The sequence below is a fragment of the Canis lupus genome, chromosome 11 (genome assembly GCF_011100685.1).
Source record: "Canis lupus familiaris isolate Mischka breed German Shepherd chromosome 11, alternate assembly UU_Cfam_GSD_1.0, whole genome shotgun sequence".
NCBI classification, from domain to species: domain Eukaryota; kingdom Metazoa; phylum Chordata; class Mammalia; order Carnivora; family Canidae; genus Canis; species Canis lupus.
Genome location: NC_049232.1, coordinates 46,743,308 through 46,767,045, shown reverse-complemented (window position 1 = coordinate 46,767,045; position 23,738 = coordinate 46,743,308). Strand labels below are relative to the sequence as shown.

General features: G+C 34.2%; 1 protein-coding gene across 6 annotated transcripts in view; it reads left to right on the top strand.

The window, feature by feature from the left end:
* LINGO2 (leucine rich repeat and Ig domain containing 2) overlaps positions 1-23,738 on the top strand; it is a 1,117,067-nt gene that overhangs the window by 587,195 nt on the left and 506,134 nt on the right. For 5 of the 6 annotated variants that reach the window (XM_038552583.1, XM_038552579.1, XM_038552581.1 and 2 more), the window contains one exon: positions 2,940-3,055. The exons of the other annotated variant lie outside the window; for it this stretch is intronic. The gene's annotated coding sequence lies outside the window, so the exon portion shown is untranslated. The remainder of the gene's footprint in view (positions 1-2,939; positions 3,056-23,738) is intronic. 6 annotated transcript variants of the gene reach the window in all.

The following is a 23,738-nucleotide window of genomic DNA, read 5'->3' as shown; positions in this document are numbered from 1 at the left end:
AGACAGGAGTTTATGGGGAAGTGTAAGGAGTATTAGACAAGCAATCAAAACCCAAATCTGGTCCCAGCCCTATAATTGTTAAATGGTCATAGATTCTCTACAGGCCAAATTTGTTCATCTGTCCAATGAGAAGGCTAGATGACATAATCTCTGAGATCCCTTGGTATGTGAAGTGTATAAGATGATTCTACTTCTGTGGAAAAAAAAATATCATGGGCTATTATGCTTCTAGGAAATTATTTCTAAGTGACTTTGCAGAGTGATTTAAAGTTAATTTTTCAACAACACAGTATTTGAATATAATAATATAAAATTTAATAGAATAAAAAAGAATTTGATTTGTTCCTCAAACTACATTATAATGGGCACATATTTTGATGGCTCCCAGGAGACAAACATTAATTTTAATTTTCTAGAAAGCTGCTGTAATCTTTTAGAGTAATAAGCAATTTATAGCAATTCATTTATAAGATACAATAACAAGCTCAGAGGTATTTATTACATTGTAAAACAAAAATAAGCCTAATTGGAAAGGCTGGACAGAACACTGTGGATTCTGTCAGATGTGACATTCAGCAAATAAAGCAGCCTAAGAATCCAGGGATGTCTATATATAGTGGTAGGGTGTCATTTGGCGAGAGGGTCTGCTCTTAGAAATACAGATATATCTACTTATTAATACTAAAGGAAAGCCCTGAAATTCATTGAGATTTATCTAGAATGTCAATTTTGATAGAAATAAATCCAGAAAGGCTAATAAATATCCTAAAGTTTGGCAATGATAGGATGGAAACTACCCTGAAAATCTTGTAGGTATTCTTCTATGGCTCTGGATACTTCTATTGAGAAACAGCAGCCAGATGCCAGTCTGCTACTTGATTCCTTGTGAATAGTGGACCTTTCAAGCTGGCTGCTCAAAGGATTATTCTTTATTCTTTAAAGCCTTATAATTTTATTAGTATATGTCTTGATGTTCTGAGAGACTTTTTTTCTTCATAAGATGGTATATCTTTCCAATATCAGTATTTAAAATTTTATCATTGTATCGCTTATTTTGTTATTTTAATACATTTGCTTTTCTCAGACTTATCACAGTCTGATTGATTTTGGAAAATTTTGTTATCCTAAAATGAAACCTGTGCCCATTAGCAATCAGGCGCATTTCCCCCTCACATGTGCCACTAATCTATTCTCTGCCTTTATAGATTTGCTATTCTGGACATTTCATATAAATAGGGTTATGCAATATGTGACCTTTTGTGATTCTGTGGCAAGAAAAAATTTCTGAGATCTGTCTCCTCTGGTTTCCCCTAGCCATTTCCTATCATTTCTTTCTTTGATGCCCTATTATAGTAGTTTTCCTTTTGATTTTAGTCTTTTACAAAGGGTTTCCACTTAGTGTATAATTATCTCTTTCTGAAATGGAATATTTTCTGTTTATTTCTGAGAACTATTAGCCCTGCATTCCTTCCACATTCCCCATGTGTCCTTGTCTATAGTCGTATAAGTTTTGCCTTAGCATCTTTATTAGTTTCCTAGGGCTGCTGTAACAGATTACAACAAAATGGATAGTTTAGAAAATAAAAATTTATTATCTAATCATTTTAGAAGCTAGAGGTCTAAAACTAAGCTGCTGGCAGAGCCACATTCCCTCTAATCAATCTAGGGAAAGATCTTTCCTTGAACCCCTAGGTTCTGGTGGTTGCCAGCAATCTTTGGTATGCCTTGGTTTGTGGCTACGTAATTTCAATCTCTGCCTCTGTCTTCAATGGATGTCTTCCATCTATATATGTCTGTGTCCAAACTCCCCTCTTCTTAGTGGACATCAGATATGACCCACCCGAATCCAGTATGCCCTCAGTTTTACTTGATTACATCTACAAAGACCCATTTCCAAATAAGTTTACATTCACAGGTTCCTGGTGAATGGGATTTTTTCAGGGATGCTGTTAAACCCAGTATAGTACATATGTCCTTGTTTGCATGAAATCTAAGGATTCTAGTCTCTTCCTACAAGCTCAGTGTTTATAATTTATGGAGATACCCTTCTTTTTTATTAGTCATGCTACAGTTTTTAGAAGTACAAATTGTAAGATGCATAACTTAACTAGCTGCCACATGTTCTTTCCTCAGATTTTGACAAACAAGTTGAGTGGTTCTCAGACTTCATCTATAGTGGATCATATGTCTATTTATAAGTTTGGCATTCTAATTAGGAACCCTTTCTATACACAATTGGCCCCCTGGAGCATTCAACTAAAAGATAATCTTTCATACTCTATAATTTTGAGAACAATAAAGAATGAAAAAGCTAACTTTCTTAGATATCGTCCACTGAATTTGGGAGCTGATGTTTCTAATGCCTCCTTAGTTATCAAGACTTAGAGTATTTATTTGTCTCTTGCTTTGAACATTCCAATTAGTTTTAAATTTAAACTGTATTAAGATATGTCAAAAGAGCCTATAATGGAATGATATTATTATCAGAACAGATAATTCATGGGATTAGTATTCTCCCAAATTTCAGGCTCCATTTAACTTTCAAAGGAGAGGACAAGATCATTTATTTGGAAGGAATTTAAATGTAAGGGTTTAAACGTTTTACACACATATAGCCAATTGAGAATAGAGGAACTGGAAATCCAAAATGCACAGGTAAAAAGGAACCAAAGGGTGATACATGTACTATTGTGTGGAATGACTTCAGTGCTAACATTTTCTATATTTTATTTGTTGTGATTATACCCTAGAGCACAAGTGAAGGAGATTTAATGGAAAAAGTTGAAAAATGCTTTTCTTTTCCTGCTTCTGGTTACCAGATGTAAAAATATACTATATAATACTTACTTAGTATAGGAGCTGTATTAGTTGATCTGTCTAATTAGATTCCTGATCACGAGTGGAATGCCATAATTTATTGAATGCCTCTTGGGTTGTAGGACTCATCTAGAAGCTGAGGAAACAGTGGTGAATAAGAAAAACCAAATGTCTGCCTTCGGGGAACTTACATTCTAGTGGATGAGATACAGGTCAACAATAAATATTAAAATATCAGGTAATGTTTGATACCTTTAAAAAGAAAAGCAAAATCAATTATGTCTGAAGATCTAATATACAACCTGGTGATTATAGTAGATAATACTGTACTGTAGCATTGAAATTTCCTGAGAGTAGAACTTAGATGTTAACATACTTATACACATACACACCTATATACTTAAATATATATATTTATATTTATAGAGCATAAATATAGTGAGGGATGTGTTAACTAGATTATGTAGAAATATATATTTTATAATATATAATCAGATCATTATGATATACTCTTTAAATATAATTTTGTCAATACAATTTTAGCTCAATAAAGCTAAAAAAAGAATTTCAAAGAAAAAAGAAAAAAACTAAAGATATGGAAGAATGACAGGAGATTATTTTAGCTGGGGGAGTTGTAGAAGGGCTCTTTGAAGGGACACTAATTAAATAGACTAAATGATGTGAAGAAGGAAACTATGCAAAGAATTGAGGGGAAAAAAAGTCCAAGTCCAGAGTAATATTTTAAAGGATAGTAAGAATGCAAAGGCTGCTGAACTGAATTGGGTAAGGGAAACAACAGGGTCAGATGATAGTTGTGAGCCATGTTAGGGCTTCTAAGGCCATGATAGGTTCGGATTAGTTTTAAGTGTGATGGAAAGCTATTGATGGTTTTGAACTGGAGTATGGTATAATCTGATTCCTTTGGCTTCTGGTGAGGATGAAGGGTAGGAGAAAATGGTAGAATCAAGAAGGCTAATTAGGAGGCTTGCATAGGAATCTAGACAGCAGAAAATACTGGTGTGGACTAGAATGTTAGGCTGCAGAAAAAAAGATGTTGGGATAGAGAATCAAGAATTTTATTTTAATCGTATTGGATTTAGATAAGTATTAGATACCAAAGTTGGTACATGGAGGGGACACAATGCCTCAGTGGCTCTGTCATTTGAGTATCTAACTCTTGATTTCAGCTCAGGTCATGATCTCAGAGTCATGAGATCAAGTCCTGCATCAGGCTCCATGCTCAGCACAGAGTTTGCTTGAGATTCTCTCTCTTCCTCTAACCCTCCCCCTGCTCATGGCCTATAAATAAATAAATAAATAATAAATAAAATCTTTAAAAAAAAAAAGGGTCCATAGAAGAAGTATATGGATGTCTCTAGAGGTAAAAGGAGAAAAATAGAGGTAATATAATAGACTGTATTTTATACACATACATACATATATTACACATTATGAATTATATATTATAGTTATAATATATAATACATTATAATGTATATCACGTTAGTATATTAAGTGTGTATATACCCATGTGGATAGCACTTAATGAGATCACATAGGAGGTAATTATAGAGAATGAAAATATCTGAAGAACACTGACTCTCCAACAATTAAAGTTTAAAAACAACATGGAGAGCTAGGCAAAGAAATTGAAAGTCCAGAAAATTCAGTTAGAGGGCAAATAAGGAAGTAAGACAGTCCTAAAACACAAAAGAAAATGCATCAGCAAGGAGAAAATGATCATTTGTGTCAGCCATTGCTGAGATGAAAACTGAGAACTGACCATTAGGTTTAGCAGGATGGATGTTTTTCTGGTGACTCTGCCAAGAATAGTTTCATAGGAGGACAAAAGCCTGATGAAAATGGGTTAAAGGCAGAATGGGAATATTCTAAGTAAGGTGACAAAGTACATTTTGATATACACTCTTGGTTCTTATATATATAGGAAAGTTAGATAAAATCTGAAAAGAGAAAGCAAAGATGTGGTTGGAGTATAAATAGAAAGCAAAACAAAAGCCCTCCAATGGACTAGAAAGGAAACAAGTCGTGTTTGATTAGGTTGTGTGTGATTGAGGAACCACACCTGGACATGTGGTCTGGAAACTGGCAGTGAGCAGACCGTGGCTTACTTGATAAAAGAGATAAAAGAGATATCTATAGAGTAAAAGAGATAAAAGCATGCCAATTGTGGTGCCTTTTAGGAAAACATAAAGTTAGGGAATTTGAGAAGAGTGTGACAGCAAGGAAGGATTAAGAAGAGATGCACCAAGAGAGAAAAACAAACAAAATTCCTCACCTCAAAATCAAACTTGCAAATCAATATTTCATGACAAATGAATAAATATTCTAAGAAAGGTAGCCAACAAAATCAATATTTAGCATATGCACTTACTTCCAATGGACTTAATTATATGGAACAATCTGACAAAGACTTAAAAATAAGTGTGTTCAAAATGAAAATGCATTTTTCACTTAAAATGTAAGAATAAGAAAATATTAAACATACAGCTATAAAAATAAAATGAACAGGAGAATATATAACAAGAACAATCAGAAAGTTTGGAAATAGAATCTTAATAGCTATCAGAAAGGAAGGACAAATTACTTTCTTATCAATGGCAGTAGACTTACTGTGATTGCACGTCTTTCACAAGTAGCATCAGATGACAGGAAATGAAGGAGCTGTGTCTTCAATGTGCTCAGGGAAAGAAAAGAGCAAATAAAGTTATATACCCAGTTAAACACCTTTATGAGATTAGGCCAGAAATGACATTTTAAGAGTTTACCACTCAGACCTTCATTAAATACATTTTTTAAATATCCTAAAAAAATATAATTCAGCAATGAAGTAGGACATAAAGAATAACAAGTGAGATTTGTCCTCAGCAAAGAAGAGACAACATAGATCTCATAATACTTTAAAGGGACAGATCATACCTCTTCAATATGTGCAGAAGAAAAAACATTCAAGAGATCCAGTAAATATTTGGAACAAGTTTTTAATAAACTAGTAAAAGAAAATTTCTTTACCTTATGATAATTATTAATACAATTTGAGAAACACTTTTAAAATCAGGACCCAGACAGATGCCTGCCATTTCTATTTCTGGCCAACATTCTGTTTATGATTCTAGCAAATGGAGTAAGAAATCAGAGAAGGACAGGTATAAATATTAAGAGGCTTAGGTAAAACTATCTTTTTTCCCCCGTATGATGCAATGTGTGTGCTGAAAATCCAAAAGATTTTTATAAACTCTTAGACCTAATAATAGAGGAGAAAAAGCATAAAATATTATGGGTTACAAAATCAAAATATAAAAATAAATAAAATTCTTATTTGTAATTAAAAAAAACAACTGGAAAATGAGTTTCACCTAAGCCTCACACTTTATACAAAAATAAATTTATAAAACATAAACCATAAGGTGTCACAAAAAAATAGAAAATTCTTGGGTCTAAGGCAAGACAAAAAGTTCTTAGCCTTGACACCCCAAAGTATATTCGATCAAACTTCATAAATTTGACACCATCAAAATTGAAAACTATTGCTTTGTTAAAAGTCTACTTGAAGAGGGTGAAAAGACAGGCTACAGACTCAGCTTATAAATAGTTTTTTCTTCATGACATCTTAGGTGCAGTGAGGATGTACAATGCAAGTAACACCTCTTATCTGGCAGTTCTACCATTCTATAACTTCATTTATGGTACTATAGCTTTTTGTGGCATCCTGAGTTTTCATAAGCATGATTCAAAAAGTTTGATGGTAACAGACACAGTACATGAGAAAGGAGTAAGAAAGGAGTAATTTCTTAGGTAAAGCACAAATGCTTTACATAAATACTTTAACATCCTAGAAGCTATACCTAAGTTAGCATTTCCAAAAAGGAGAGTCCTAACTAAATAATGATATATCAGTGACACCAGCTCTTTATTTACCTTAACCACTTATTGAAGAGATGAGGAAAATAAAATAGAAAAATAAGAGATGTTGGGGCAATATTCTTTAAAAGGGCAAAGTGTTTATAGGATTCAGTAGTCTAAGAAAAGTAGGAAGTGCAACACAAATCAAGCAAATGCAAGTAAATGATTCATTAATTAGAAGTACAAGTAAGTGTGCACATGCAAAATGTCTTCAGATCTATTTTTGAATGTTGGAAAGGAATGAAGACTGAGCAGGGAATGAGGAAACCTGAGTTTTCTTCTTTCTTTAACTGTTGGAAGTCTGGATTAATTCACTTTATCTTTCAAATTCCTTTTCCCACTTTTCAAATGGGATGACAATTCTTGGGGTACTGAGATCTGTTTCCAAGGGCAAATGTCTCTCAGATCCTCTTGGTGGCCATAGAGGTGAAATGACTCTGCTTCCTACACCATTCCTTGGGACCCTATTGGTTATGCCAGTGACACTGCCAAGAGTAATATAGAGTGACACCCAAATAAGATTGTGGAATCCAATCGGCTTTGCTTTTCTCATTTCCAGAGTGCTATGTTCTAACAAATTTAAAAGTTCTTCAATTTATAAATTCCACCCCTGAAGCAAAGTGAATCAAAGTACTTGTGGCATTTGAATCTCTGTACCTTGGGAATGATTTATTGTGTTTGAATTTTCATTGTGTTTCTATTGGGGGAAATAGGCTTCTGGGTAGAGTAAACATTTCCACAGTGTGAAAATATGCTCCAAACAGCCCTGAGCATGTGCCAAGAAATTCTAATATTGCTTGAAAATTATTATTGCTCCATTAAGGATCCCTGATTTCTGAATATTCAATATAACCATGTGATTAATTTATACCTTCTCAACTCTAGATGACTGCTTTCCAAATGCTCTTTAATTTCAGTACATTTACAAAATAATTAAAATGCAATTTACCAGATTTTAAGAGTGTTTGCAATAGATGTTCATAAATGTTTCAGGTAGCACTACTTTCCGGGTTTTTCCTAATAGTGTCTTCCTCCCCTCCAATCCTTTTAATTCAACACTTAACAGGTATAGCAATTCTCATAAATAAACATGTGAATTGATTGAAAAAAGTGATTAAATGGCATTCAGAGGTTAGTGCTCTAGCATTTATTTCCTAGAAAGTCTGTTAAGTGGTTTCAATTAGAAAGAAAGGAGGGGAACCTCACAACTCTGAAATGAGAGTCTTTGAATTAGTGTTGTATTAAAGATGTGGCTCCCTTACAAGAGGTGGTGGTAGTGGTGAGGGTTGAGAGGGAAGAAAGAACAGAAGGATTAAGTCACACCACTTAGAATCCTTTGTCTGTAGAAAAGACCTTTCCATCTGATTAAGTGAAGATGAATGAATGAAGAATCCCAGTGTTCTTATTTAATCAGCTTAATCACCTTGAAAAATTGAGGTAGTTATTCTGCCTACCTGGCATGAAGGGCCTAAGTGATATTTGCCAAGTTGTTTTAACGCCTTGATAATCAAGTTGTACCTTTTGCCATAGATCCAGGCTGACAACGTATGCCCCTAACATACTGACTTTACTTTGAAATTACTCTGAATTGGCATCGTTACTGAAACTTCAGAAAGGAAAAAGATGACATAGGAACACATCTTACTGTTTTTAATGTTTTTGCATATCTTCCAGAATCTGATGGATATAGAGAGTATCTGTGCCATGTGATCCAGGCCTGAGGCCTGAGAATTTAAACCTGAGATCTTACTGCTTGGGATAAAATGTTTATTTTGTTTGTTATTTTATTTTATTTTATTTTATTTTATTTTATTTTATTTTAATTTTTTTATTTTATTTTGAGAGAGATAAGGAGGAGAGGCAGAGGGAGAAGCCCTGACACAGGGCGTGATTCCAGGACCTGAGATTATGACCTGAGCCTGTCAAGCATGTAACCTACTGAGCCACCCAGGTGCCCCAAAAGTTGTTATGTCCTTTTATAAGCATCATATATTTAGTCAAACTCTGTCTTTTCTCAAAAATTGGTTATCTCTTTCAAAATGTTAGTAGCATATGAATAAGATGCACATAAGAAAAATACACTCTTTGCATATCAATTTTACAGGAAAAACTTCTGAATTGTTCACAAAACAATATTGGCAAAAGTAGAATAATCTAGCATTTTTGTTTAACAATGTATAAATTCTATAAGAAAAAAAAATTTAACAAAGTATCTCATTGTAGAACTCAAGTGACAAACAGAAATAGAAATATTTACTCAAATGCTTCTGGACATTGATTAAAAATACAAATTATCTTTAGTGACAATGCATCATCTATAATTGTATTTTTGCATGTACTTGAATAGAAGGGAGATCATAGACATATCCAGAATCTAAGAATGTATGGGTATACCTTGAAAAAAATCATGTGCTGTACCATTCTTTCAGGAAATGCTGTGGATTTTAACCACCATACTGAGTACATTTTAATTTTAAAAATATTCATTTCAAGGGGTTCCTGGGTGGTTCAGTCCGTTGAGTGCCTGACTCTTCATTTTGGCTCAGGTCATGATCTCAGGGTCATGAGATCAAGCCCTGTGTGGGTCTCCATGCTAGTGAGGAGTCTGCTTAAAGATTCTCTCCCTCCGCCCCTCCTCCTCCATTCTTTCTCTTTTCTCTCTCTCTGTCTCTTTCTCTCTCAAAACAATGAAATCTTAAATCTTTTGAGATATTGTAGTGATTTATGTGGGAGTTAACCAATATAGTTATTGCATAAACATAAATTGATCGATCGGCAGACAAGATGAGAATATCCATATCTGCCATATTTTATTTGCCCATTTGCAACAAATAAAGTTTGTATATGAGGATTAAAGCTATATTTCATTAATGTTACATATATTAATAACTATGTTTAAGAAAGTCTTCTAGTGAATTCTGTCAATAAGCATGTCTCAATTTCCACAAATATGTTTGATTTTTTCACATTTCCAACCCATAATAAATAGCTGAGTACTTTAAGGTATAGGGCTATAAGTTGTCTGAGGACAAGAGGTGGCTCTCTGTCACAGTGAAGGCTGAGGAAATGTCCCTACATTAATATCAGTTATAATTATGGAATATTACAATTGTGGACTGACTCTAGTGCTATTTGTTTTACTTCTTTGCAAAAAAATGTTTAGGTTTTGTTAAAATATCAGGGTAACCACAATCTATATCATACATCTATTAGTATGCTAGGAGTGTCATAACAAAATACTACAGACTGGGTGGTTCAAACAAACATTTATTTTCTCTCAGTTCTGGTGCTAAAGGTCTAAGATCAAGGCACTATCAGGTTTGGTTTCAGGTGAGGTCTATTCCTGGATTGTAGTTGGCAGTTTTCTCATTGTATCTTTACGTGGCCTCTCCTCTGTGTACATGAGGACACAGAGAGATCTCTGGTGTCTCTTCTTTTCACTAGGGTACCAGTCCAATCAGATTATGATCTGATTTAAACTTAATTACTTCCTTATTCTACAAATACCCTCACTTTAGGGGGTTAAGAATTCAAAATATGAATTTTGATAAAACACAATTCAGTTCATAACAATACACATAAAGCTGTATTTACTTTTAAGCATCCTCAGGGTGATGATGACTGTAAAACCATTGATTTGAAGACTATTCAACCAGGAAAATATTTCAGGCAGCAATTCAAAAGGTGGTCATTAGATCTTCAATCAAAAAGCAGCAAGCCTATAGGAGATACAGTAGGAAGTAGTTTTAAACCATAAGATTATAATAGAATCACTGAATTCCATGATCTAAAATGCTTTGTGTAAGGGGAGGAGTTTAAAACCTTGGTGTCAGAGGTAGTAGACCAATGGAGGTGCAACCAGGGGAAATTAAGGCAGACTCAGCTTTTAGGATTGGGATGGAATCTCAGGGGAGCAAGCAAGAATATAAAGTAAAAATAGGGTCAGAGTGAGGCTGATTTAGACCAAAACAGGTGGACTTTAGTTTGGAGGAAGAGCAAGTACAATATCACAAACTCTGTGCTAGATTCTTGGCACATTATTTCATGTAGTTCACACAACTCCATAAAGTTATCACTAGTATACTATGGATAACATCTACACTCAGATAGGGTATGAAGCTAACCTGAAGGGCATGCAAGTAGTAAGTCAACAAAGGTAAGGAACAAACCTTGTTTTCTGTCTGTTAAATTTCATAATCTTTCTACAGTACGAATAGGGTTTTCTATATTAAATACAAGCAGAAAGACATGGAAGGTCTTACAAGTATGCCCTTACCATGAAGAAAAGTAGTCAAATAACCATTTGTGTACTAGTCAAATGAAAGAGAAGGTAAACTCTGGAATAGATTTTGGGGATTAATAAATTACCAACTCCAGTAGTTTGATAAACATAAATGCAAAAAGGCAAGAAGTCACTACACATAAGGGCTAGACTTAAAAAGAAAACCCACTACTAAAGAAAGACAGTGCAGTTGACCCTTGAACAAAGTGGAGATTAGGAGCACAAACTGCCCCCTACCCCAGGCAGTCAAAAGTTCACATATAACTTTTAAAAAATTAATTAGTTATTTAGAGCGAGAGTGCTCATGTGTCTGGAAGCGAGGGGGACGGGTGGGTGGTATAGAGACACAAGGAGAGGGAGAGAGAAACTGAGGCAGGCTCAGCACAGAGCCCAATGCAGGGTTTAACCTCACAACCCTGAGATAATGACTTGAGCCGAAATCTAGAGTTGGACACTTAACCGACTGAGCCCTCTAGGCACCCCTCACATATAGCTTCTTTTTTTTTAAGATTTTATTTATTTATTCATGAGAGACAGAGAGAGAGAGAGAGAGACGCAGAGAAACAGGCAGAAGGAGAAGCAGGCTCCATGCAGGGAGCCTGACAGGGGACTTGATCCCGGGTCTCCAGGATCAGGCCCTTGGCTGAAGACGGGGCAAAACTGCTGAGCTACCCGGGCTGCCCTAGCTTTTGACTCTTCCACAACTTAACTACTAATAGCCTACTGGCAACCAGAACTGGTAACTCCTGTCAACCTACTGAGAACATAAACAATGTACACATATTTTATGTTATATATATACGAGATACTGTATTCTTACAATAAAGTAAGCTAGAGAAAAGAAAATGTTATTTTTATTTATTTATTTATTTTAGATTTTATTTATTAATGAGAGACACAGAGAGAGAGGCAAAGACATAGGCAGAGGGAGAAGCAGGCTCCCTGCAGGGATCCTGATGTGGGACTTGATCCCAGGACCCCAGGATAACACCCTGAGCCAAAGGCAGACTTGCTGAACCACTGAGCCACCCAGACATCCCAATAAAATGTTATTAAGAAAATCCTAAAGAAGAGAAAATACATTCACCATACTGTATGTATATTAATTGAAAAAAAATCCACATGTAAGTGCGCCCATGCAGTTCAAACCCATATTGTTCAAACATCAACTGTACAAGACATTGACAAAGGTAGGGTCAGCAAAATAAAGACAGGAAGGTAGGAAGAATTTCAGTTCGACAGCCTCCTTTAGTACTTAGCACATGCCGGAAGGTGACATCTTGAAGTGTTGCTAGAAGTCATCCGAGTAAAAGTCACTCAACCATTGAGCCCCATAGAATAACACCTGCAAACAAGCACTTAAGTTCTCTTTTCTGATGTCGATAATGATGCATTGAAGCTATAATCTACTGTCTTACAAATGGACATAATGAAATTCTTGAAATTTTAACAAATGGATGCAGCAAGAGACTAAAGTAACAGAAAGGAAGATTTCTATTGATAGTTTCATGTCAATATTACTTAGATTCATAAATCAGTGCTTTAAGAAAGCCAAGTGTACTTTTGTAAATTCTAAGTCATTTATAGAGATGGCAATGAGCCCAGTGTACCTCACACACATTAACCTGCCCACTAAGATGAAACTGATTCTGAATACCCGTTGTTTTTCTTTTCAAATATGGCAAAATATTAGAAAATCTGGCTTTACAATGAACCCTTCACTGTCATCCTAGCTTTGCTATAAGTAACAAAATAAAATACTCAAAATTATTTAGAAAAATTTAAAACTTGCCCATGCTACAGTTTTTTAATTCTTTTTTTCCTGATTATAATAGTATTAGAAGCTCATTATAGAGATTTTTAAAAATAATTCAGTCTGTATAGTACATAAAAGCCTTTTGGAGTCCTTCATCTTTTGAATATAAAAACTGTTATGACTTAAATGTATATTCTTTCAGATGTTTTCCAAACAAATGTCAACATACATAAGTATATATGAGGACATAAGTGTATTGTTTAAACAAAGCTTGGGATCCCTGGGTGGCACAGCGGTTTGGCGCCTGCCTTTGGCCCAGGGCGCGATCCTGGAGACCCGGGATCGAATCCCACATCGGGCTCCTGGTGCATGGAGCCTGCTTCTCCCTCTGCCTGTGTCTCTGCCTCTCTCTCTCTCTCTCTCTGTGACTATCATAAATAAAAAAATTAAAAAAAAAAAAAAGCTTGAATCACACTTATACATAGTCCCTGAAGCTTTTCTTTACTAAGAAACTTTGGCCATCTTTTGCTGTCAATATATATCATTAAACTTCTTTATTGGAGTGAGGGAAGATCAGGAATTAAAAAAAAGTTTTGCACATGCAAGTCTGAGATGTCTATTAGATGCCCAAGTAGGATGCTGAGTAGGATGTATAATCCTGGGGCTCAGGAGAGAGAACCACTGAATATTGTTCAGGGATGGAGAGGTTAAGTTCTTTTGTACCACTCCAGCTCTTTTGAATTTTATAATGGTATAGAAAAATAAATAGAATTAAATCAATCAAAATCAATTGCGTAATGGCTCTAGAGAATATGCATTCTCTTCGAATGAATCTGTTAGAGTTGGTTATTACGGGGAGGAATACCTTTACAACTGGTCAACCTTTAAAAAAACAAACAAACAAAACTGGTCAACATGACAACTTTTCTTATGCTCTGAACTATCCATTTATCACAGACACCCAGACAAGTATGGTGCCTAGAATGAATCTTTTTACAGATAGTAATGTAGCAAAGATTTTTCAGTGTATGATATAAATGAGTAAATCATTGTTTAAAATGAGTGAAGAAGGCATCCAGAATATGTGGGGTTTTTTTGTGGTAGGGGGAATCTAAAAGTCCTTAATTAAAACTAGAAGGTCATTTTCACATTTTTAGGATGTCATTCCATTAATCATTCATTAGAATTTATTTTTACAATTGAACATATTTAGTATTAGATAATACATCTAACACATAAAAAAACTGAGCTTCTAAGTTATGACTTGACTGAAGTAGGTTTGTTGGCAAAGTGTGGAGCATTTCAAACTGAGCCTCAGTTTTCTTTAATGTAAAGTGGAAAGTTAGAATTACTTGAGGTGGAACATTGCTGTGATAATCACATGTGACTATGCCATATAAATAAAACACCTTGAAATCTGGATATTGGTACACATATTGTTATCATTAAGGACCAGAGGAATCTATCCACTGGTCAGTGAAACTATCGAAGCTGAGTTGCTATACCTAGAGATATACCAGGAAAAACAAAACAAAAAAACAGAAATATCCTTGCATAAGAATAATTCCTTTTCAGTTAAAAGATAGGAGAAATATTATTTAGTTAGTGTCATCACTGATTTTGGATGATTGTTAATTGCAACAAATGGCTATTTTTCCCTCCAAGAAAATCTGCCTCTTCTCTGTTACTAATCTGAAACAATAAGATTGAAAAAAAATATATATCATTTAAAAATATGTGATACGTAATATAGGAATAAGTTAAATAGAAACCACACTGGGTCAATATACAAAGAATTTGAAAATTAAGTTAGGCCAATTTTCCTTAATATTAGGCTCAGAATTAGAGTTTACTAGTGCGGATTACACTTTAGTTGCTGTAGTAACTGTTAGCCTATGGTCAAAAAGGAAACATAAATGTTCAGTTGGGGACAAAAAGCCTTACATTTCTACTGAATATTCATTTATAATTTCTGTTTATAACTGGACTATTTCTTTTTTTTTTTTAAAGAATGTATTTATTCGTGAGAGACACAGAGAGAGAGAGTGAGAGGCAGAGGGAGAAGCAGGCTCCATGCAGGGAGCCTGATGTGGGACTCGATTCCGGGACTCCAGGGTCACTCCCTGGGCCCAAGGCAGGTGCTAAACCACTGATCCACCCAGGGATCCTCTATAGCTTGACTATTTCTAAAAAAAAAAAAAAGAAAAGAAAAAGAAAAAGAAAAGAAAAGAAAAACGAAGTAGCTTCCAGTTCAGTGTGCTATTGGTCATGAATTGAGATCTTAATGAAGCAGACATTCAACTTATCAAAACCTAGATAAATCTGATAATGTTATAAACAGTATCTAGCAAATTTGCTCATAGCTTTCTTAACTCATGCTCGTCTTTACATATTGTCAATAAAGATTAAACCAGGGCTGCTGAGGAACATTTTGTTTACTTTTTTGCCTTTGGCCCTACCTGAAAGTCAACTTCTGTGTCATGAAGTGTCTGTCTCCTTTGTTCCATGAAAAATGTTTCACATTTTCCCTTTAGCTTATGCTCTCTAGATTGTTTCTAGTAATGTTTTCTAAACAATCAGATCATTTGCTCAGTTTGTGTGGCCAGACTAGTATAACTGCTTAATTATTTAATACAGTTCCTTTTGCTTCTTCCACCACTAGGCTGGTTTTTATTTGTTCATTATGTATTCTAAGTTTTTCTTACACGTCCCACATGTAGTTAAATAATTGATTTCTCATCTTCATTAACTTGAATCCTTCCTTCCAGTTGTTTTGGTCTTCTAGATGTCCTTCTATGCTCATGACATTTCCTCTGTGTGTAATGACTCCCTGCATTCTCTTCCAAGCGAGCATTTCTATATTGACTTCCCTATGAAGACCTTCTCACTTCACTTGAGCTTATAACACATCCTTCTTCCATCAGTTCTCAATCTCATTTCCCAGCTAAGTTATAAACTGACTTAGGATACTGACAATGATGCATTATTTTTTTTTACAGTGATTGGTTTTACTATCTGACACATTTCAAGTACATGATAAATATGTGAAAAATAATTTCTATTTTATCCATTTTTTGTGATGGAACTAGAAGCTTTTTTTTTTTTTTTTTTTTTTTTTAGGAAAAATATAGCAGCAAAAGAACAGTGGGACTAGAAACAGATGAGAGAACACTTTTCAAACAACCACATTAGAACTGTGCCAATGTAAACATGGCACAGTAGGGCTTATTTTTTATCTTCCCAGGTTTAGAAGCCTTATGTGTGCACTGGTTACTTCTACACTTTTTTTGGAGTAAGCCTCTTGCGAAGCATTATGCTGCATTATGTCTTATATACCATGACAAGTTGCATTTTTCTACTTATGTTACTATATTTTTGGACAGAGCAATATATCTAAATTAAAAATTCTAGTGGAAAGGGGAACGCTAAATAGAAATCCAACACAGTTTTAACTGGTAAAAAATACTACATAGACTAAATATATAAGTATATGAGAAAATATAGATAAATGATGGAGGACCTTTTTTTCACACTATTCTTAACATTTTCTTATCTTTGAGGTTGGGTCATTAAGAAAATAAACTTTTTCCTAAAAATTTGTCTTGAAATATAATTTTTAAAATCAGAATGAATTACTGGACTGTCTATATTATTGATCTTCCTTTGATGATAGTTTTTTCTGCTGTCTGAAGTCACTCTATTCTTCGCTTTTGGAGCTTGAAATCCAGAGAGGAAGTAAGAGAACTCTGCAGTAAACTTCAGGAATTGCATTCATACCTAGGCCACCTTCTCTTCTTCTGCATTTCCTAATGTCTTATATATTGGTTAATATTTCAGATTTTTATCTTTTTATTTTTTTTATTTTTATTTTTTTCTTCCTTTCTTTTGTCTTTCCCATTCTACTGCATTACAGTGTTCCCAACTATTTATTCATCCTGCTTGTGATTACAATTTCCCATATACCCCAGGAAGATGTGGCAGGTGGTAGTTGGAAATGTTCTTATGGAAGAATTTTCTTAATTTATTATTATTATTAACTCTATTGTTAACTCTTATTAGCTCTTTATTAATCTATTCCTTACTGATACCAAGTGATCTCTGAGTTCAAAGCATAATGTCTTACATTCAATTGTCTTATATAAAGGCAAATATTAACCCATTTTTATATGGCACTTAAGTTTTACTTTATGAAAAACAGATTTTTTTTAAATCAGATTTATTTACTGAACATTTTCTCTCCTAAGCCCTATTCCTATAAATATCATAGTAATAATGATAGAAGCTTTTGACTTTAAATACACATATACTGTATTCCCATATGCCATCATCCTAGACGTGGTGCTAGTTGGAACATTATACATGATACAGGAAGGTATGTTCCAGATAGAAACACCAAGACTTTTTAAAAACTACATGCTCTGCAAAATGTTGATTTCAGGATTGCCCTCATCAATTACAGTGGCATCTTTTAAATTAGGTATTTTATGGAACTCTTAATTTTTTATGCACAGTTAATGTATTTTTATAATGTATTTATGAACTACTGTGTTGATTGGCTCATTTTGGAGACTTACAAAATTTATAATCAGGGCAGCTTAGAAGTGATTTTAATGGACCCAAGGTAATACAGAAGGTGTTTCTTTCCATATTGGTTAACAATAACAGCCTGTTGTTTGAGTCAAATTTGTAAAAATTACACCTTAATATGCAAATCCATTTTTTCATTACTGATGCAGAGCAAAAAAAGCCAACAGAATAGCAAACACTAACATTTTGCCTTTAAGTGCTCACAGACATAAAATAAATGAGGCATAACTATTGATTGTCTTTGGCCTACATTATCTGCACAGAAACTATTAAGGAGGCTTTTCCATCTTCCTTTCATGCCTCATTTTCTCATACTATCTAATGAAGAGCTTCACTTAAACTATAATGTGCTACTCTCCCAAAAGTACATTTTTATGGCACTAAAAAGCAATACTTGTGTATCAAGGACTGTTTTTACTGCTACATTTATTGACTTGTTGCATTGTATAAAATTATAAAATATTCTAGAACTTGGTGGTATTTTAAGTTCTTTTAATTAATTTCAGATTCTAAAGTTTATTTTGTCAATCCAAACAACTGCATAAAAGATATCACTAGAATATTCACATAATTGTGAGATACTCTTCTAAGCCTTCTGAAAATACATATTTTATCATTTATCATTACATATACCTTTAAGAAGGGTTTGTTGTGAGGTTCAAGTGATGACAGTTAGTAAAAGGTATGTTTTATTTTTGGACATACTGAGTTTAGTTAGGGTCCCTCTCAGAGACTAATGAATGAGCATTTGGCTGGAAAACTTGGAATTTCATTAGGAAGATCTGGGCTAGAAATAATAGTGTGTGAGTCTTCAACTGTTGGAACCAAAAGAATGAATAAGATCATTTGGGAAGTTGGTGTGGCAAAATAGAATCAAAAGTAGAATCCCTGAAAATATTGATATTTAAGGAGTGGAGAATAGACCAGTACTGATGAGATCAGGTAGGTGGAGAATGATACAGACTGGTAGAGAGTGGTATCATGGAAATCTATAGAGCAAAAATACATGAAAAAGGAATGAAAGAGGCCACAAGAATGATTTTTTTTTTTTTGGAGGGAGGGATGTACTTCTCTCAACTTGAGATCTGAAAACCAAAGTTAAGAATGTGTTCTTATCAGGGCACCAGAATGGCTCAGGCAGTTAAGCATTTGACTTCGCCTCAGGGCATGATTTTGGATCCTGGGATCAAGCCCTCTGTGGAGCAGGGAGCCAGCTTTTCCCTCTGCCCCTCACCCTGCTTGTGCTCTCTCATTCACTCTCTGTCTCTCAAATTAAAAAAAAAAAAAAAAAAAAAGAATGTGTATTATCAACCTCTTCTTTCCTTCTTTCCTTCCTTCCGTCCTGCCTTCCTGCCTTCCTTTTTTTCCTTCCATTCTCTCTCTGTTTCTGCTAATTGACCAGAAAACTAATATCTCATTTTATTTGCATTGCCATATTTACTCACAAGTTTGTATGTTTATTGGCAATTTGCTTTTCTTCTGTAAATTTGCATACATTCTAAATCCATTAAATTCTAAATCTGTAGGGAAATAGCTATAAGTTTCTGGTAAATAAATTTACCAAGTATCTGCTACTAAGAATATCAACTGTAGGCAAGGGTGTGGGTTTGTGTGTTTCTTAGTTATGTTTCTTGTAAACACAACATAAGGGATAGATGGATTTTCTTTGCTTTGCTTTTCCTCCCCCAAATTGAGTCTTTGTCTGTAATAGGGAAACTGAACAAATTCACATTCACGTTACAGTGATCACTATTTCTGGACTGCTTTTGGCATGTTAGCTGAGGTGGGTTTTTTTGGTTTGGTTTGTTTTTTAACTTGCTATGCTTCCTTTTAATTTATCTTATTCCACTTGGCTCTGTTGGATTAATGGAGTGCTTTTTGCTCTATTTATTTTTATAGGTTCACAATTTCTTCGTCCTACTTCCACTCTTTAGTGGTGGCGATTCTAAAAATTTTGCTAAACTTTGAAAAGTTTTATTTTTCTACCAACATCTGGAATTATTTAGCATCTATATCCACATTCAAACAAATCAGGGAACTCAGCATGCTTTCTCTTTCACCTGCCCCTGTTTTATCCTTAGTTGAAATAAATACTTCCTGATTGCTAACTATTAGTGTATAATGCTTCAAGTATATTTTCCTACAAGTATAGTGATGACAAATTTGCTCACCAATGTTGCTTGAATCTTACACTTTTGTATATTTTGGAGTATATTTTTTCATTTTTATAGAATATATCTTCTAGACATTTTTCAGTTGGTAAATATAATATTATAACATATTTTAATTTTGCTCCACTACTTACATATTATTTTGCTGGGTATGGGGCCAAGGTTTTTTAAGACATTGCACTATTATATTCCATCTTCTGCTATAACTTCTAAAATGACATGGACTAATCTGATCCTCATTTCTTTGGATATAACCTTTTTTTTTCTTGTAGCTTTTTATAATTTGGTTTCTGAAATATGTCCATATTTCTCTTTTTCTTATTTTTTTTTCTGCACAGCATTCAGTCATTTCCTTTCTACTTGCAGCCACTTTATTTATTTATTTATTTATTTATTTATTTATTTATGGGATCTTGCATGTCTTCTATTTTATGCAAAAGATACTTTCCTCATGATTTCTATAATCATCTCTGGAATTTCTATTAAATGAATGTTGGAATGTTCTGCCCCTTAACACTGTTTTTTTTTCCCCTTAACACTTTTGTTTTACTTTTCAATTCTTTATTTTGTTGTGCATTCTGAAAAAATGTCTTGCCACAATCATTCAACCAATCTGACTTCAGATTATATACAGTTGTCTATTTAGCTCACTTTAAAAAATTAGCAGCCATTTATTTTTATTTTCTTCAGAAATTATTTTTTAAAATTTCTTTTTATGGATATGATGATATCTTTGATCTTGAGGATCCTAACAAAACTAATGGTTTTGGTTTTCCTTAAATGTCTGGGGATTCATTGGTTCCTGTAGAGGAACACAAGTTTTGATTATAGGGGCATGCATTCAGAAATAGAAAGTAAGACATGCTATGTGAATAAGATGAGATTGTTGGTAGCGGGTTTTCTTGGTGTGGAGGCCCCCATCTTCACTTGAATCCATCAGTTACCTGAGGCACAACTCTCCTCCAATTTAGATCCAGCTCAGATAGTCTTCCAATCAAAACACCCACACAATGACTCCATTCAGGGTTTCATCTTGAAATATAAGAATAAGGATGGTGTAAGAGGAAACGAGGAGGAGGAGCAGATGGCTTCTGAGGGGTTAGAATAGGAGACAGAGGTTGCCACTTAGGGGGAAAAGCAATACCAAGAAAAGTCTCTGCTTTTACAATTTGCTTCTAACCTGGGATCATTTTCATTAACTGTCAACAAAAAGAAGTTTCTAGGAGATGACATACTTCATGCCACCTCTGTGGCTGTACAGCTATAGCATCCAGTGGGGACATAGAGAATTATCTGCTATTCTTTAGGTCAATCTAGAAAACCTTCATTAAAAAGGATTGTAGGAGAGAGACATTTTACAAGCATTTGTAGAAATGTCCCATTTGTAACACAGTGGCTCTTCAGTGAGAATGAGATGAAAGAATGCCATTTGTTTAACATCTAACTTGGCTATGTATTATGTGTATGCTAGGTGCTTTTATGTACATTGTACCATTTATTTTTCAGAAATGTGTCCCCATTGTTTTATACTTGAAGAAAACCAGTATATTAGTAATTTAAGGAATTTATGAAAAGTTTTTCAACTGGTAAATGATAAGTCTAGGTTTGAACCCATTATGTCAAAATAAAATATAGATAATTGTTAACTAGCCATTTGAATTGAGTTCATTGCAATAGAACAAGAAATTTGTCTCATTTGTCAATGAGCGAGAGACAAGGGAAACATATTGATCATTGACCAGGCAGATTTTCCCAAGACAGGATTTTATCAGGTACCTTTCATCTCTTCTTTACATATTGAATAGTAAGATGAAAATGATACTCAGAATCTTCAGGTAGAGTTGACTATGAGCTCTTTCTACTTATTGATTCTCCATGTTCTACTTCTGTGCTCTAGAAAGCAAGCAATCCATCTGTCTTTCACACCAAGACTACAAAATGGCATTTTCAGTGCCTCTTCTGCATTTCCAACTTCCCTCCTATTCCTTATCTCGAGCTTAGAAAGAAGGTAACAATCATAGCAGTTGTAAAATATTGTAAATATTGGAGGAGAACGGCTTCCCTTCAGGATATGGTGAAATGAACCAAAAGCATCTTTCTTGTGAAAGGTACACATAAACATTATTGATATAGGTTAAGTCTACATAGGTTAGTCTTTTTTTCTGAGATTTAAAGACAAAACTTCCAAAAGTCCTTAAGTAAAAACACATAAGTTCTGGGATGTATAATATGATAGGACAAAGACTACAGATTAAAGACTCTGAGTCAGGAGGATGGGATTATTGTGTCCTTAAAGACATATATTTCTGAACATCAAAACCAGCCCAGGAATTTGAGAATAATAAACCCCTCTCTGATAGAGTTGTTTGAGTTTTCTATTATTAGTAGCTAGACCAATACAGTGCATTAATACTTAGTAAATTTATAAAACCAGGCAAGCTATAATTATTTTTAGGATGATTACTCAATGTTTAAGTTGTTTACCACTTGTTTCTTTCAGAAGTTTTCTGAATTAGCATTTATTTATTTTTTTCTCCAGGTCTGGTGGAAGATGTTTCCAAGCATTCTGTGTGGTAGCAATATTTAACAGTCCCTCTAGGTGCTGCTTGGAATTCAGAGACTCATTGCTCATTGATGATTAGTTCAAACCATTCCATGCATCTACTCCAGTGAAGGGAATAATTAACATCTGTCAATATTTTAGGAATTAATAGAACATTGGAAGAGCACCAAAATTATTTTTAAAAGGTTTACTTTTAAAGAAAACAACAAAATTAGACTTGACAGGAGTGTATGGTGTTTTATTGTAACCTAAAGCTACGTTATGCAGCTCCAGATTGCCAATAGCATACCCTTCATTACAACTGTGACAAAATTTATATTATACCCCTAATTTGCAGTAATTTTGGATGTTTTTTTAAGTGTGCTTCAGGCTAGCAGAAAGCTTTCACATTCTCAGTGTATGAGTTAGTGTAATATGTTGCTGTTAATACTTTATTTGTTTGGCATAGTTTTTTCCCCAAGACACTAGAACTGGGAGATTGGATAGTTTAGGCAATTTGGTCAGATATTGTTCCCTTACTCCACTTATTGGCACATGCAAGACACATATGTAGCACCTAATGTGATTCAGCTCTGTGTAGGAAATTCTTGTCCACATTGGTTTCCACTAAGATCATAGCAGAGAGGGCCAAAAGTGAAATTTTAAAATCTGATATAAAATTGTTTTCAAAGATACCATTTTCAAGACTAATTGGCCCCTGTACCATGATGTACACAAGATATTTTCCATATGGCTTAGGACCAGAAAATCTGTCTTCTCATGGCGATTGATAAATTCGCTCATTTGCCAACAATAAGAATGATGTGAACTTTTTTTTCTGCTTTCTCCTCTTTGCTCTAATTTTCAGAAACCTCAGAGCCAAGATTTATGCCTAGTCAAAGTAAGAAATTTAAACTCATGATGTGGCATCACATCATGAAGTATTTCCCTTCTTTTATTATTATAGTTCTAATCCTTCTTTAGACTTTTACTTTATTTATTTTACTATACTTCAGGTGCCTGGTTTATAAACTGCCTAAATGCCCTTTGGAACAAAATGGAGTAAAATAAATCATACTTTTAAAATGACTTATTGGAATACGTGGTGGCTCAACTGGTTAAGCTTCTGACTCTTGATTTTAGCTCAGGTCATAATATCAGAGTCATAAGATGGAGTCCCGTGCCAGGCTCCATGCTCAGCATGGAGTCTGCTTGAGATTCTCTCTCCCAATCTATCTGCCCCTCTGCCTGCTCATAGTCTCTCTCTGTCCTCCTTAAATAAATAAATAAATAAAATCTTTTAAAAAATGGATTATTGTTCTTCTAGCCAGTTTAGATATATCAGAGTTGTCTGAGAATATCACAAATTATTGATTTGATTTTAAATATTTGACCAGCTTTGATTTTATTTTAAAGTTAATATATAAACATGGTTATGGGTGATGTCAGAGAGACTGCTGCCTATGTTCTCCTCTGGGATTTTGATGGTTTCCTCTTTCAAATTTAGATCTCTTATCCATTTTGAATTTATTTTTGTGTACAGTATAAGAAAGTGGTCCAGTTTCATTCTTCTGTACATTGCTGTCTAGTTTTCTCAACACCATTTTTTCTGTTGGATATTCCTTCTTACTTTGTCAAAGATTAATTGTCCATATAATTATG